Source organism: Accipiter gentilis, chromosome W (genome assembly GCF_929443795.1).
Source record: "Accipiter gentilis chromosome W, bAccGen1.1, whole genome shotgun sequence".
NCBI lineage: Eukaryota > Metazoa > Chordata > Aves > Accipitriformes > Accipitridae > Astur > Astur gentilis.
The window spans coordinates 38068331-38083885 of record NC_064918.1 but is presented as its reverse complement, the minus strand read 5'-3'; positions in this window follow the sequence as shown (position 1 = coordinate 38083885).

Sequence of the window (15555 nt, the reverse complement as noted above, 5' to 3'; positions counted from 1 at the left end):
CACAACAGCTTTTGGGATCTCTGCTTTCCCAGAGACTCAGCATGTTACGGTGCTCGTTCTCGGCAGAAGCTTTTTCTGAGAAGGCAAACGTCTGGCTCCTTCTCCCACAAGGAAGGTGCTAGCCCTGAAAGATCTTGCTGGTATGCACTATCCCTCTGCAGCCTATCCACAGGCACAACAGCTTTGGGGATCTCTGCTTTCCCAGAGACTCAGCATGTCACGGTGCTCGCTCTCGGCAGAAGCTTTTTTCTGAAAAAGAAAACTTTCGGCTCCTTCTCCCACAGGGAAGGTGCCAGCCCTGAAAACTAATGCAGTTTTTCACTATCCCTCTGCAGCCTATCCACAGGCACAACAGCTTTGGGGATCTCTGCTTTCCCAGAGACTCAGCATGTCACGGTGCTCGCTCTCGGCAGAAGCTTTTTTCTGAAAAAGAAAACTTTCGGCTCCTTCTCCCACAGGGAAGGTGCCAACCCTGAAAACTAATGCAGTTTTTCACTATCCCTCTGCAGCCTATCCACAGGCACAACAGCTTTGGGGATCTCTGCTTTCCCAGAGACTCAGCATGTCACGGTGCTCGTTCTCGGCAGAAGCTTTTTCTGAGAAGGCAAACGTCTGGCTCCTTCTCCCACAAGGAAGGTGCTAGCCCTGAAAGATCTTGCTGGTATTCACTATCCCTCTGCAGCCTATCCACAGGCACAACAGCTTTGGGGATCTCTGCTTTCCCAGAGACTCAGCATGTCACGGTGCTCGCTCTCGGCAGAAGCTTTTTTCTGAAAAAGAAAACTTTCGGCTCCTTCTCCCACAGGGAAGGTGCCAGCCCTGAAAACTAATGCAGTTTTTCACTATCCCTCTGCAGCCTATCCACAGGCACAACAGCTTTGGGATCTCTGCTTTCCCAGAGACTCAGCATGTCACGGTGCTCACTCTTGCCAGAGCCTTTTTCTGAAAAAGAAAACTTTCGGCTCCTTCTCCCACAGGGAAGGTGCCAGCCCTGAAAACTAATGCAGTTTTTCACTATCCCTCTGCAGCCTATCCACAGGCACAACAGCTTTGGGGATCTCTGCTTTCCCAGAGACTCAGCATGTCACGGTGCTCACTCTCGCCAGAGCCTTTTTCTGAAAAAGAAAACTTTCGGCTCCTTCTCCCACAGGGAAGGTGCCAGCCCTGAAAACTAATGCAGTTTTTCACTATCCCTCTGCAGCCTATCCACAGGCACAACAGCTTTGGGGATCTCTGCTTTCCCAGAGACTCAGCATGTCACGGTGCTCGTTCTCGGCAGAAGCTTTTTCTGAGAAGGCAAACGTCTGGCTCCTTCTCCCACAAGGAAGGTGCTAGCCCTGAAAGATCTTGCTGGTATGCACTATCCCTCTGCAGCCTATCCACAGGCACAACAGCTTTGGGGATCTCTGCTTTCCCAGAGACTCAGCATGTCACAGTGCTCGCTCTCGGCAGAAGCTTTTTTCTGAAAAAGAAAACTTTCGGCTCCTTCTCCCACAGGGAAGGTGCCAGCCCTGAAAACTAATGCAGTTTTTCACTATCCCTCTGCAGCCTATCCACAGGCACAACAGCTTTGGGGATCTCTGCTTTCCCAGAGACTCAGCATGTCACGGTGCTCGCTCTCGGCAGAAGCTTTTTTCTGAAAAAGAAAACTTTCGGCTCCTTCTCCCACAGGGAAGGTGCCAACCCTGAAAACTAATGCAGTTTTTCACTATCCCTCTGCAGCCTATCCACAGGCACAACAGCTTTGAGGATCTCTGCTTTCCCAGAGACTCAGCATGTCACGGTGCTCGTTCTCGGCAGAAGCTTTTTCTGAGAAGGCAAACGTCTGGCTCCTTCTCCCACAAGGAAGGTGCTAGCCCTGAAAGATCTTGCTGGTATTCACTATCCCTCTGCAGCCTATCCACAGGCACAACAGCTTTGGGGATCTCTGCTTTCCCAGAGACTCAGCATGTCACGGTGCTCGCTCTCGGCAGAAGCTTTTTTCTGAAAAAGAAAACTTTCGGCTCCTTCTCCCACAGGGAAGGTGCCAGCCCTGAAAACTAATGCAGTTTTTCACTATCCCTCTGCAGCCTATCCACAGGCACAACAGCTTTGGGGATCTCTGCTTTCCCAGAGACTCAGCATGTCACGGTGCTCACTCTTGCCAGAGCCTTTTTCTGAAAAAGAAAACTTTCGGCTCCTTCTCCCACAGCGAAGGTGCCAGCCCTGAAAACTAATGCAGTTTTTCACTATCCCTCTGCAGCCTATCCACAGGCACAACAGCTTTGGGGATCTCTGCTTTCCCAGAGACTCAGCATGTCACGGTGCTCGTTCTCGGCAGAAGCTTTTTCTGAGAAGGCAAACGTCTGGCTCCTTCTCCCACAAGGAAGGTGCTAGCCCTGAAAGATCTTGCTGGTATGCACTATCCCTCTGCAGCCTATCCACAGGCACAACAGCTTTGGGGATCTCTGCTTTCCCAGAGACTCAGCATGTCACGGTGCTCGCTCTCGGCAGAAGCTTTTTTCTGAAAAAGAAAACTTTCGGCTCCTTCTCCCACAGGGAAGGTGCCAGCCCTGAAAACTAATGCAGTTTTTCACTATCCCTCTGCAGCCTATCCACAGGCACAACAGCTTTGAGGATCTCTGCTTTCCCAGAGACTCAGCATGTCACGGTGCTCGTTCTCGGCAGAAGCTTTTTCTGAGAAGGCAAACGTCTGGCTCCTTCTCCCACAAGGAAGGTGCTAGCCCTGAAAGATCTTGCTGGTATGCACTATCCCTCTGTAGCCTATCCACAGGCACAACAGCTTTGGGGATCTCTGCTTTCCCAGAGACTCAGCATGTCACGGTGCTCACTCTTGCCAGAGCCTTTTTCTGAAAAAGAAAACTTTCGGCTCCTTCTCCCACAGGGAAGGTGCCAGCCCTGAAAACTAATGCAGTTTTTCACTATCCCTCTGCAGCCTATCCACAGGCACAACAGCTTTGGGGATCTCTGCTTTCCCAGAGACTCAGCATGTCACGGTGCTCGCTCTCGGCAGAAGCTTTTTCTGAGAAGGCAAACGTCTGGCTCCTTCTCCCACAAGGAAGGTGCTAGCCCTGAAATATCTTGCTGGTTTTCACTATCCCTCTGCAGCCTATCCACAGGCACAACAGCTTTGGGGATCTCTGCTTTCCCAGAGACTCAGCATGTCACGGTGCTCGCTCTCGGCAGAAGCTTTTTTCTGAAAAAGAAAACTTTCGGCTCCTTCTCCCACAGGGAAGGTGCCAGCCCTGAAAACTAATGCAGTTTTTCACTATCCCTCTGCAGCCTATCCACAGGCACAACAGCTTTGGGGATCTCTGCTTTCCCAGAGACTCAGCATGTCACGGTGCTCGCTCTCGGCAGAAGCTTTTTTCTGAAAAGGCAAACTTACGTCTCCTTCTCTCACGGGGAAGGTGCCAGCCCTGAAAACTAATGCAGTTTTTCACTATCCCTCTGCAGCCTATCCACAGGCACAACAGCTTTTGGGATCTCTGCTTTCCCAGAGACTCAGCATGTCACGGTGCTCGTTCTCGGCAGAAGCTTTTTCTGAGAAGGCAAACGTCTGGCTCCTTCTCCCACAAGGAAGGTGCTAGCCCTGAAAGATCTTGCTGGTCTTCACTATCCCTCTGCAGCCTATCTTTAGCCGCAACAGCACTGGGGATCTCTGCTTTCCCAGAGACTCAGCATGTCACGGTGCTCGTTCTCGGCAGAAGCTTTTTCTGAGAAGGCAAACGTCTGGCTCCTTCTCCCACAAGGAAGGTGCTAGCCCTGAAAGATCTTGCTGGTATGCACTATCCCTCTGTAGCCTATCCACAGGCACAACAGCTTTGGGGATCTCTGCTTTCCCAGAGACTCAGCATGTCACGGTGCTCACTCTTGCCAGAGCCTTTTTCTGAAAAAGAAAACTTTCGGCTCCTTCTCCCACAGGGAAGGTGCCAGCCCTGAAAACTAATGCAGTTTTTCACTATCCCTCTGCAGCCTATCCACAGGCACAACAGCTTTGGGGATCTCTGCTTTCCCAGAGACTCAGCATGTCACGGTGCTCGCTCTCGGCAGAAGCTTTTTCTGAGAAGGCAAACGTCTGGCTCCTTCTCCCACAAGGAAGGTGCTAGCCCTGAAAGATCTTGCTGGTTTTCACTATCCCTCTGCAGCCTATCCACAGGCACAACAGCTTTGGGGATCTCTGCTTTCCCAGAGACTCAGCATGTCACGGTGCTCGCTCTCGGCAGAAGCTTTTTTCTGAAAAAGAAAACTTTCGGCTCCTTCTCCCACAGGGAAGGTGCCAGCCCTGAAAACTAATGCAGTTTTTCACTATCCCTCTGCAGCCTATCCACAGGCACAACAGCTTTGGGGATCTCTGCTTTCCCAGAGACTCAGCATGTCACGGTGCTCGCTCTCGGCAGAAGCTTTTTTCTGAAAAGGCAAACTTACGTCTCCTTCTCTCACGGGGAAGGTGCCAGCCCTGAAAACTAATGCAGTTTTTCACTATCCCTCTGCAGCCTATCCACAGGCACAACAGCTTTGGGGATCTCTGCTTTCCCAGAGACTCAGCATGTCACGGTGCTCGTTCTCGGCAGAAGCTTTTTCTGAGAAGGCAAACGTCTGGTTCCTTCTCCCACAAGGAAGGTGCTAGCCCTGAAAGATCTTGCTGGTATGCACTATCCCTCTGCAGCCTATCCACAGGCACAACAGCTTTGGGGATCTCTGCTTTCCCAGAGACTCAGCATGTCACGGTGCTCGCTCTCGGCAGAAGCTTTTTTCTGAAAAAGAAAACTTTCGGCTCCTTCTCCCACAGGGAAGGTGCCAACCCTGAAAACTAATGCAGTTTTTCACTATCCCTCTGCAGCCTATCCACAGGCACAACAGCTTTGGGGATCTCTGCTTTCCCAGAGACTCAGCATGTCACGGTGCTCGTTCTCGGCAGAAGCTTTTTCTGAGAAGGCAAACGTCTGGCTCCTTCTCCCACAAGGAAGGTGCTAGCCCTGAAAGATCTTGCTGGTATTCACTATCCCTCTGCAGCCTATCCACAGGCACAACAGCTTTGGGGATCTCTGCTTTCCCAGAGACTCAGCATGTCACGGTGCTCGCTCTCGGCAGAAGCTTTTTTCTGAAAAAGAAAACTTTCGGCTCCTTCTCCCACAGGGAAGGTGCCAGCCCTGAAAACTAATGCAGTTTTTCACTATCCCTCTGCAGCCTATCCACAGGCACAACAGCTTTTGGGATCTCTGCTTTCCCAGAGACTCAGCATGTCACGGTGCTCGTTCTCGGCAGAAGCTTTTTCTGAGAAGGCAAACGTCTGGCTCCTTCTCCCACAAGGAAGGTGCTAGCCCTGAAAGATCTTGCTGGTATGCACTATCCCTCTGCAGCCTATCTTTAGCCGCAACAGCACTGGGGATCTCTGCTTTCCCAGAGACTCAGCATGTCACGGTGCTCGTTCTCGGCAGAAGCTTTTTCTGAGAAGGCAAACGTCTGGCTCCTTCTCCCACAAGGAAGGTGCTAGCCCTGAAAGATCTTGCTGGTATGCACTATCCCTCTGCAGCCTATCCACAGGCACAACAGCTTTGGGGATCTCTGCTTTCCCAGAGACTCAGCATGTCACGGTGCTCACTCTTGCCAGAGCCTTTTTCTGAAAAAGAAAACTTTCGGCTCCTTCTCCCACAGGGAAGGTGCCAGCCCTGAAAACTAATGCAGTTTTTCACTATCCCTCTGCAGCCTATCCACAGGCACAACAGCTTTGGGGATCTCTGCTTTCCCAGAGACTCAGCATGTCACGGTGCTCGCTCTCGGCAGAAGCTTTTTCTGAGAAGGCAAACGTCTGGCTCCTTCTCCCACAAGGAAGGTGCTAGCCCTGAAAGATCTTGCTGGTTTTCACTATCCCTCTGCAGCCTATCCACAGGCACAACAGCTTTGGGGATCTCTGCTTTCCCAGAGACTCAGCATGTCACGGTGCTCGCTCTCGGCAGAAGCTTTTTTCTGAAAAAGAAAACTTTCGGCTCCTTCTCCCACAGGGAAGGTGCCAGCCCTGAAAACTAATGCAGTTTTTCACTATCCCTCTGCAGCCTATCCACAGGCACAACAGCTTTGGGGATCTCTGCTTTCCCAGAGACTCAGCATGTCACGGTGCTCGCTCTCGGCAGAAGCTTTTTTCTGAAAAGGCAAACTTACGTCTCCTTCTCTCACGGGGAAGGTGCCAGCCCTGAAAACTATTGCAGTTTTTCACTATCCCTCTGCAGCCTATCCACAGGCACAACAGCTTTTGGGATCTCTGCTTTCCCAGAGACTCAGCATGTCACGGTGCTCGTTCTCGGCAGAAGCTTTTTCTGAGAAGGCAAACGTCTGGCTCCTTCTCCCACAAGGAAGGTGCTAGCCCTGAAAGATCTTGCTGGTATGCACTATCCCTCTGCAGCCTATCCACAGGCACAACAGCTTTGGGGATCTCTGCTTTCCCAGAGACTCAGCATGTCACGGTGCTCGCTCTCGGCAGAAGCTTTTTTCTGAAAAAGAAAACTTTCGGCTCCTTCTCCCACAGGGAAGGTGCCAGCCCTGAAAACTAATGCAGTTTTTCACTATCCCTCTGCAGCCTATCCACAGGCACAACAGCTTTTGGGATCTCTGCTTTCCCAGAGACTCAGCATGTCACGGTGCTCGTTCTCGGCAGAAGCTTTTTCTGAGAAGGCAAACGTCTGGCTCCTTCTCCCACAAGGAAGGTGCTAGCCCTGAAAGATCTTGCTGGTATTCACTATCCCTCTGCAGCCTATCTTTAGCCGCAACAGCACTGGGGATCTCTGCTTTCCCAGAGACTCAGCATGTCACGGTGCTCGTTCTCGGCAGAAGCTTTTTCTGAGAAGGCAAACGTCTGGCTCCTTCTCCCACAAGGAAGGTGCTAGCCCTGAAAGATCTTGCTGGTATGCACTATCCCTCTGTAGCCTATCCACAGGCACAACAGCTTTGGGGATCTCTGCTTTCCCAGAGACTCAGCATGTCACGGTGCTCACTCTTGCCAGAGCCTTTTTCTGAAAAAGAAAACTTTCGGCTCCTTCTCCCACAGGGAAGGTGCCAGCCCTGAAAACTAATGCAGTTTTTCACTATCCCTCTGCAGCCTATCCACAGGCACAACAGCTTTTGGGATCTCTGCTTTCCCAGAGACTCAGCATGTCACGGTGCTCGCTCTCGGCAGAAGCTTTTTCTGAGAAGGCAAACGTCTGGCTCCTTCTCCCACAAGGAAGGTGCTAGCCCTGAAAGATCTTGCTGGTATTCACTATCCCTCTGCAGCCTATCCACAGGCACAACAGCTTTGGGGATCTCTGCTTTCCCAGAGAGTCAGCATGTCACGGTGCTCGCTCTCGGCAGAAGCTTTTTTCTGAAAAAGAAAACTTTCGGCTCCTTCTCCCACAGGGAAGGTGCCAGCCCTGAAAACTAATGCAGTTTTTCACTATCCCTCTGCAGCCTATCCACAGGCACAACAGCTTTGGGGATCTCTGCTTTCCCAGAGACTCAGCATGTCACGGTGCTCGCTCTCGGCAGAAGCTTTTTTCTGAAAAGGCAAACTTACGTCTCCTTCTCTCACGGGGAAGGTGCCAGCCCTGAAAACTAATGCAGTTTTTCACTATCCCTCTGCAGCCTATCCACAGGCACAACAGCTTTTGGGATCTCTGCTTTCCCAGAGACTCAGCATGTCACGGTGCTCGTTCTCGGCAGAAGCTTTTTCTGAGAAGGCAAACGTCTGGCTCCTTCTCCCACAAGGAAGGTGCTAGCCCTGAAAGATCTTGCTGGTATGCACTATCCCTCTGCAGCCTATCCACAGGCACAACAGCTTTGGGGATCTCTGCTTTCCCAGAGACTCAGCATGTCACGGTGCTCGCTCTCGGCAGAAGCTTTTTTCTGAAAAAGAAAACTTTCGGCTCCTTCTCCCACAGGGAAGGTGCCAGCCCTGAAAACTAATGCAGTTTTTCACTATCCCTCTGCAGCCTATCCACAGGCACAACAGCTTTGGGGATCTCTGCTTTCCCAGAGACTCAGCATGTCACGGTGCTCGCTCTCGGCAGAAGCTTTTTTCTGAAAAAGAAAACTTTCGGCTCCTTCTCCCACAGGGAAGGTGCCAACCCTGAAAACTAATGCAGTTTTTCACTATCCCTCTGCAGCCTATCCACAGGCACAACAGCTTTGGGGATCTCTGCTTTCCCAGAGACTCAGCATGTCACGGTGCTCGTTCTCGGCAGAAGCTTTTTCTGAGAAGGCAAACGTCTGGCTCCTTCTCCCACAAGGAAGGTGCTAGCCCTGAAAGATCTTGCTGGTATTCACTATCCCTCTGCAGCCTATCCACAGGCACAACAGCTTTGGGGATCTCTGCTTTCCCAGAGACTCAGCATGTCACGGTGCTCGTTCTCGGCAGAAGCTTTTTTCTGAAAAAGAAAACTTTCGGCTCCTTCTCCCACAGGGAAGGTGCCAGCCCTGAAAACTAATGCAGTTTTTCACTATCCCTCTGCAGCCTATCCACAGGCACAACAGCTTTGGGGATCTCTGCTTTCCCAGAGACTCAGCATGTCACGGTGCTCGCTCTCGGCAGAAGCTTTTTTCTGAAAAAGAAAACTTTCGGCTCCTTCTCCCACAGGGAAGGTGCCAGCCCTGAAAACTAATGCAGTTTTTCACTATCCCTCTGCAGCCTATCCACAGGCACAACAGCTTTGGGGATCTCTGCTTTCCCAGAGACTCAGCATGTCACGGTGCTCGCTCTCGGCAGAAGCTTTTTTCTGAAAAGGCAAACTTACGTCTCCTTCTCTCACGGGGAAGGTGCCAGCCCTGAAAACTAATGCAGTTTTTCACTATCCCTCTGCAGCCTATCCACAGGCACAACAGCTTTTGGGATCTCTGCTTTCCCAGAGACTCAGCATGTCACGGTGCTCGTTCTCGGCAGAAGCTTTTTCTGAGAAGGCAAACGTCTGGCTCCTTCTCCCACAAGGAAGGTGCTAGCCCTGAAAGATCTTGCTGGTATGCACTATCCCTCTGCAGCCTATCCACAGGCACAACAGCTTTGGGGATCTCTGTTTTCCCAGAGACTCAGCATGTCACGGTGCTCGCTCTCGGCAGAAGCTTTTTTCTGAAAAAGAAAACTTTCGGCTCCTTCTCCCACAGGGAAGGTGCCAGCCCTGAAAACTAATGCAGTTTTTCACTATCCCTCTGCAGCCTATCCACAGGCACAACAGCTTTGGGGATCTCTGCTTTCCCAGAGACTCAGCATGTCACGGTGCTCGCTCTCGGCAGAAGCTTTTTTCTGAAAAAGAAAACTTTCGGCTCCTTCTCCCACAGGGAAGGTGCCAACCCTGAAAACTAATGCAGTTTTTCACTATCCCTCTGCAGCCTATCCACAGGCACAACAGCTTTGGGGATCTCTGCTTTCCCAGAGACTCAGCATGTCACGGTGCTCGTTCTCGGCAGAAGCTTTTTCTGAGAAGGCAAACGTCTGGCTCCTTCTCCCACAAGGAAGGTGCTAGCCCTGAAAGATCTTGCTGGTATTCACTATCCCTCTGCAGCCTATCCACAGGCACAACAGCTTTGGGGATCTCTGCTTTCCCAGAGACTCAGCATGTCACGGTGCTCGTTCTCGGCAGAAGCTTTTTCTGAGAAGGCAAACGTCTGGCTCCTTCTCCCACAAGGAAGGTGCTAGCCCTGAAAGATCTTGCTGGTATGCACTATCCCTCTGCAGCCTATCCACAGGCACAACAGCTTTGGGGATCTCTGCTTTCCCAGAGACTCAGCATGTCACGGTGCTCGCTCTCGGCAGAAGCTTTTTTCTGAAAAAGAAAACTTTCGGCTCCTTCTCCCACAGGGAAGGTGCCAGCCCTGAAAACTAATGCAGTTTTTCACTATCCCTCTGCAGCCTATCCACAGGCACAACAGCTTTGGGGATCTCTGCTTTCCCAGAGACTCAGCATGTCACGGTGCTCGCTCTCGGCAGAAGCTTTTTTCTGAAAAAGAAAACTTTCGGCTCCTTCTCCCACAGGGAAGGTGCCAACCCTGAAAACTAATGCAGTTTTTCACTATCCCTCTGCAGCCTATCCACAGGCACAACAGCTTTGAGGATCTCTGCTTTCCCAGAGACTCAGCATGTCACGGTGCTCGTTCTCGGCAGAAGCTTTTTCTGAGAAGGCAAACGTCTGGCTCCTTCTCCCACAAGGAAGGTGCTAGCCCTGAAAGATCTTGCTGGTATGCACTATCCCTCTGCAGCCTATCCACAGGCACAACAGCTTTGGGGATCTCTGCTTTCCCAGAGACTCAGCATGTCACGGTGCTCACTCTTGCCAGAGCCTTTTTCTGAAAAAGAAAACTTTCGGCTCCTTCTCCCACAGGGAAGGTGCCAGCCCTGAAAACTAATGCAGTTTTTCACTATCCCTCTGCAGCCTATCCACAGGCACAACAGCTTTGGGGATCTCTGCTTTCCCAGAGACTCAGCATGTCACGGTGCTCGTTCTCGGCAGAAGCTTTTTCTGAGAAGGCAAACGTCTGGCTCCTTCTCCCACAAGGAAGGTGCTAGCCCTGAAAGATCTTGCTGGTTTTCACTATCCCTCTGCAGCCTATCCACAGGCACAACAGCTTTGGGGATCTCTGCTTTCCCAGAGACTCAGCATGTCACGGTGCTCGCTCTCGGCAGAAGCTTTTTTCTGAAAAAGAAAACTTTCGGCTCCTTCTCCCACAGGGAAGGTGCCAGCCCTGAAAACTAATGCAGTTTTTCACTATCCCTCTGCAGCCTATCCACAGGCACAACAGCTTTGGGGATCTCTGCTTTCCCAGAGACTCAGCATGTCACGGTGCTCGCTCTCGGCAGAAGCTTTTTTCTGAAAAGGCAAACTTACGTCTCCTTCTCTCACGGGGAAGGTGCCAGCCCTGAAAACTAATGCAGTTTTTCACTATCCCTCTGCAGCCTATCCACAGGCACAACAGCTTTTGGGATCTCTGCTTTCCCAGAGACTCAGCATGTCACGGTGCTCGTTCTCGGCAGAAGCTTTTTCTGAGAAGGCAAACGTCTGGCTCCTTCTCCCACAAGGAAGGTGCTAGCCCTGAAAGATCTTGCTGGTATGCACTATCCCTCTGCAGCCTATCCACAGGCACAACAGCTTTGGGGATCTCTGCTTTCCCAGAGACTCAGCATGTCACGGTGCTCGCTCTCGGCAGAAGCTTTTTTCTGAAAAAGAAAACTTTCGGCTCCTTCTCCCACAGGGAAGGTGCCAGCCCTGAAAACTAATGCAGTTTTTCACTATCCCTCTGCAGCCTATCCACAGGCACAACAGCTTTTGGGATCTCTGCTTTCCCAGAGACTCAGCATGTCACGGTGCTCGTTCTCGGCAGAAGCTTTTTCTGAGAAGGCAAACGTCTGGCTCCTTCTCCCACAAGGAAGGTGCTAGCCCTGAAAGATCTTGCTGGTATTCACTATCCCTCTGCAGCCTATCTTTAGCCGCAACAGCACTGGGGATCTCTGCTTTCCCAGAGACTCAGCATGTCACGGTGCTCGTTCTCGGCAGAAGCTTTTTCTGAGAAGGCAAACGTCTGGCTCCTTCTCCCACAAGGAAGGTGCTAGCCCTGAAAGATCTTGCTGGTATGCACTATCCCTCTGTAGCCTATCCACAGGCACAACAGCTTTGGGGATCTCTGCTTTCCCAGAGACTCAGCATGTCACGGTGCTCACTCTTGCCAGAGCCTTTTTCTGAAAAAGAAAACTTTCGGCTCCTTCTCCCACAGGGAAGGTGCCAGCCCTGAAAACTAATGCAGTTTTTCACTATCCCTCTGCAGCCTATCCACAGGCACAACAGCTTTTGGGATCTCTGCTTTCCCAGAGACTCAGCATGTCACGGTGCTCGCTCTCGGCAGAAGCTTTTTCTGAGAAGGCAAACGTCTGGCTCCTTCTCCCACAAGGAAGGTGCTAGCCCTGAAAGATCTTGCTGGTATTCACTATCCCTCTGCAGCCTATCCACAGGCACAACAGCTTTGGGGATCTCTGCTTTCCCAGAGAGTCAGCATGTCACGGTGCTCGCTCTCGGCAGAAGCTTTTTTCTGAAAAAGAAAACTTTCGGCTCCTTCTCCCACAGGGAAGGTGCCAGCCCTGAAAACTAATGCAGTTTTTCACTATCCCTCTGCAGCCTATCCACAGGCACAACAGCTTTGGGGATCTCTGCTTTCCCAGAGACTCAGCATGTCACGGTGCTCGCTCTCGGCAGAAGCTTTTTTCTGAAAAGGCAAACTTACGTCTCCTTCTCTCACGGGGAAGGTGCCAGCCCTGAAAACTAATGCAGTTTTTCACTATCCCTCTGCAGCCTATCCACAGGCACAACAGCTTTTGGGATCTCTGCTTTCCCAGAGACTCAGCATGTCACGGTGCTCGTTCTCGGCAGAAGCTTTTTCTGAGAAGGCAAACGTCTGGCTCCTTCTCCCACAAGGAAGGTGCTAGCCCTGAAAGATCTTGCTGGTATGCACTATCCCTCTGCAGCCTATCCACAGGCACAACAGCTTTGGGGATCTCTGCTTTCCCAGAGACTCAGCATGTCACGGTGCTCGCTCTCGGCAGAAGCTTTTTTCTGAAAAAGAAAACTTTCGGCTCCTTCTCCCACAGGGAAGGTGCCAGCCCTGAAAACTAATGCAGTTTTTCACTATCCCTCTGCAGCCTATCCACAGGCACAACAGCTTTGGGGATCTCTGCTTTCCCAGAGACTCAGCATGTCACGGTGCTCGCTCTCGGCAGAAGCTTTTTTCTGAAAAAGAAAACTTTCGGCTCCTTCTCCCACAGGGAAGGTGCCAACCCTGAAAACTAATGCAGTTTTTCACTATCCCTCTGCAGCCTATCCACAGGCACAACAGCTTTGGGGATCTCTGCTTTCCCAGAGACTCAGCATGTCACGGTGCTCGTTCTCGGCAGAAGCTTTTTCTGAGAAGGCAAACGTCTGGCTCCTTCTCCCACAAGGAAGGTGCTAGCCCTGAAAGATCTTGCTGGTATTCACTATCCCTCTGCAGCCTATCCACAGGCACAACAGCTTTGGGGATCTCTGCTTTCCCAGAGACTCAGCATGTCACGGTGCTCGCTCTCGGCAGAAGCTTTTTTCTGAAAAAGAAAACTTTCGGCTCCTTCTCCCACAGGGAAGGTGCCAGCCCTGAAAACTAATGCAGTTTTTCACTATCCCTCTGCAGCCTATCCACAGGCACAACAGCTTTGGGATCTCTGCTTTCCCAGAGACTCAGCATGTCACGGTGCTCACTCTTGCCAGAGCCTTTTTCTGAAAAAGAAAACTTTCGGCTCCTTCTCCCACAGGGAAGGTGCCAGCCCTGAAAACTAATGCAGTTTTTCACTATCCCTCTGCAGCCTATCCACAGGCACAACAGCTTTGGGGATCTCTGCTTTCCCAGAGACTCAGCATGTCACGGTGCTCACTCTCGCCAGAGCCTTTTTCTGAAAAAGAAAACTTTCGGCTCCTTCTCCCACAGGGAAGGTGCCAGCCCTGAAAACTAATGCAGTTTTTCACTATCCCTCTGCAGCCTATCCACAGGCACAACAGCTTTGGGGATCTCTGCTTTCCCAGAGACTCAGCATGTCACGGTGCTCGTTCTCGGCAGAAGCTTTTTCTGAGAAGGCAAACGTCTGGCTCCTTCTCCCACAAGGAAGGTGCTAGCCCTGAAAGATCTTGCTGGTATGCACTATCCCTCTGCAGCCTATCCACAGGCACAACAGCTTTGGGGATCTCTGCTTTCCCAGAGACTCAGCATGTCACGGTGCTCGCTCTCGGCAGAAGCTTTTTTCTGAAAAAGAAAACTTTCGGCTCCTTCTCCCACAGGGAAGGTGCCAGCCCTGAAAACTAATGCAGTTTTTCACTATCCCTCTGCAGCCTATCCACAGGCACAACAGCTTTGGGGATCTCTGCTTTCCCAGAGACTCAGCATGTCACGGTGCTCGCTCTCGGCAGAAGCTTTTTTCTGAAAAAGAAAACTTTCGGCTCCTTCTCCCACAGGGAAGGTGCCAACCCTGAAAACTAATGCAGTTTTTCACTATCCCTCTGCAGCCTATCCACAGGCACAACAGCTTTGAGGATCTCTGCTTTCCCAGAGACTCAGCATGTCACGGTGCTCGTTCTCGGCAGAAGCTTTTTCTGAGAAGGCAAACGTCTGGCTCCTTCTCCCACAAGGAAGGTGCTAGCCCTGAAAGATCTTGCTGGTATTCACTATCCCTCTGCAGCCTATCCACAGGCACAACAGCTTTGGGGATCTCTGCTTTCCCAGAGACTCAGCATGTCACGGTGCTCGCTCTCGGCAGAAGCTTTTTTCTGAAAAAGAAAACTTTCGGCTCCTTCTCCCACAGGGAAGGTGCCAGCCCTGAAAGATCTTGCTAGTATGCACTATCCCTCTGCAGCCTATCCACAGGCACAACAGCTTTGGGGATCTCTGCTTTCCCAGAGACTCAGCATGTCACGGTGCTCACTCTTGCCAGAGCCTTTTTCTGAAAAAGAAAACTTTCGGCTCCTTCTCCCACAGGGAAGGTGCCAGCCCTGAAAACTAATGCAGTTTTTCACTATCCCTCTGCAGCCTATCCACAGGCACAACAGCTTTGGGGATCTCTGCTTTCCCAGAGACTCAGCATGTCACGGTGCTCGTTCTCGGCAGAAGCTTTTTCTGAGAAGGCAAACGTCTGGCTCCTTCTCCCACAAGGAAGGTGCTAGCCCTGAAAGATCTTGCTGGTATGCACTATCCCTCTGCAGCCTATCCACAGGCACAACAGCTTTGGGGATCTCTGCTTTCCCAGAGACTCAGCATGTCACGGTGCTCGCTCTCGGCAGAAGCTTTTTTCTGAAAAAGAAAACTTACGGCTCCTTCTCCCACAGGGAAGGTGCCAGCCCTGAAAACTAATGCAGTTTTTCACTATCCCTCTGCAGCCTATCCACAGGCACAACAGCTTTGGGGATCTCTGCTTTCCCAGAGACTCAGCATGTCACGGTGCTCGCTCTCGGCAGAAGCTTTTTTCTGAAAAAGAAAACTTTCGGCTCCTTCTCCCACAGGGAAGGTGCCAGCCCTGAAAACTAATGCAGTTTTTCACTATCCCTCTGCAGCCTATCCACAGGCACAACAGCTTTGAGGATCTCTGCTTTCCCAGAGACTCAGCATGTCACGGTGCTCGTTCTCGGCAGAAGCTTTTTCTGAGAAGGCAAACGTCTGGCTCCTTCTCCCACAAGGAAGGTGCTAGCCCTGAAAGATCTTGCTGGTATTCACTATCCCTCTGCAGCCTATCTTTAGCCGCAACAGCACTGGGGATCTCTGCTTTCCCAGAGACTCAGCATGTCACGGTGCTCGTTCTCGGCAGAAGCTTTTTCTGAGAAGGCAAACGTCTGGCTCCTTCTCCCACAAGGAAGGTGCTAGCCCTGAAAGATCTTGCTGGTATGCACTATCCCTCTGTAGCCTATCCACAGGCACAACAGCTTTGGGGATCTCTGCTTTCCCAGAGACTCAGCATGTCTCGGTGCTCGCTCTCGGCAGAAGCTTTTTTCTGAAAAAGAAAACTTTCGGCTCCTTCTCCCACAGGGAAGGTGC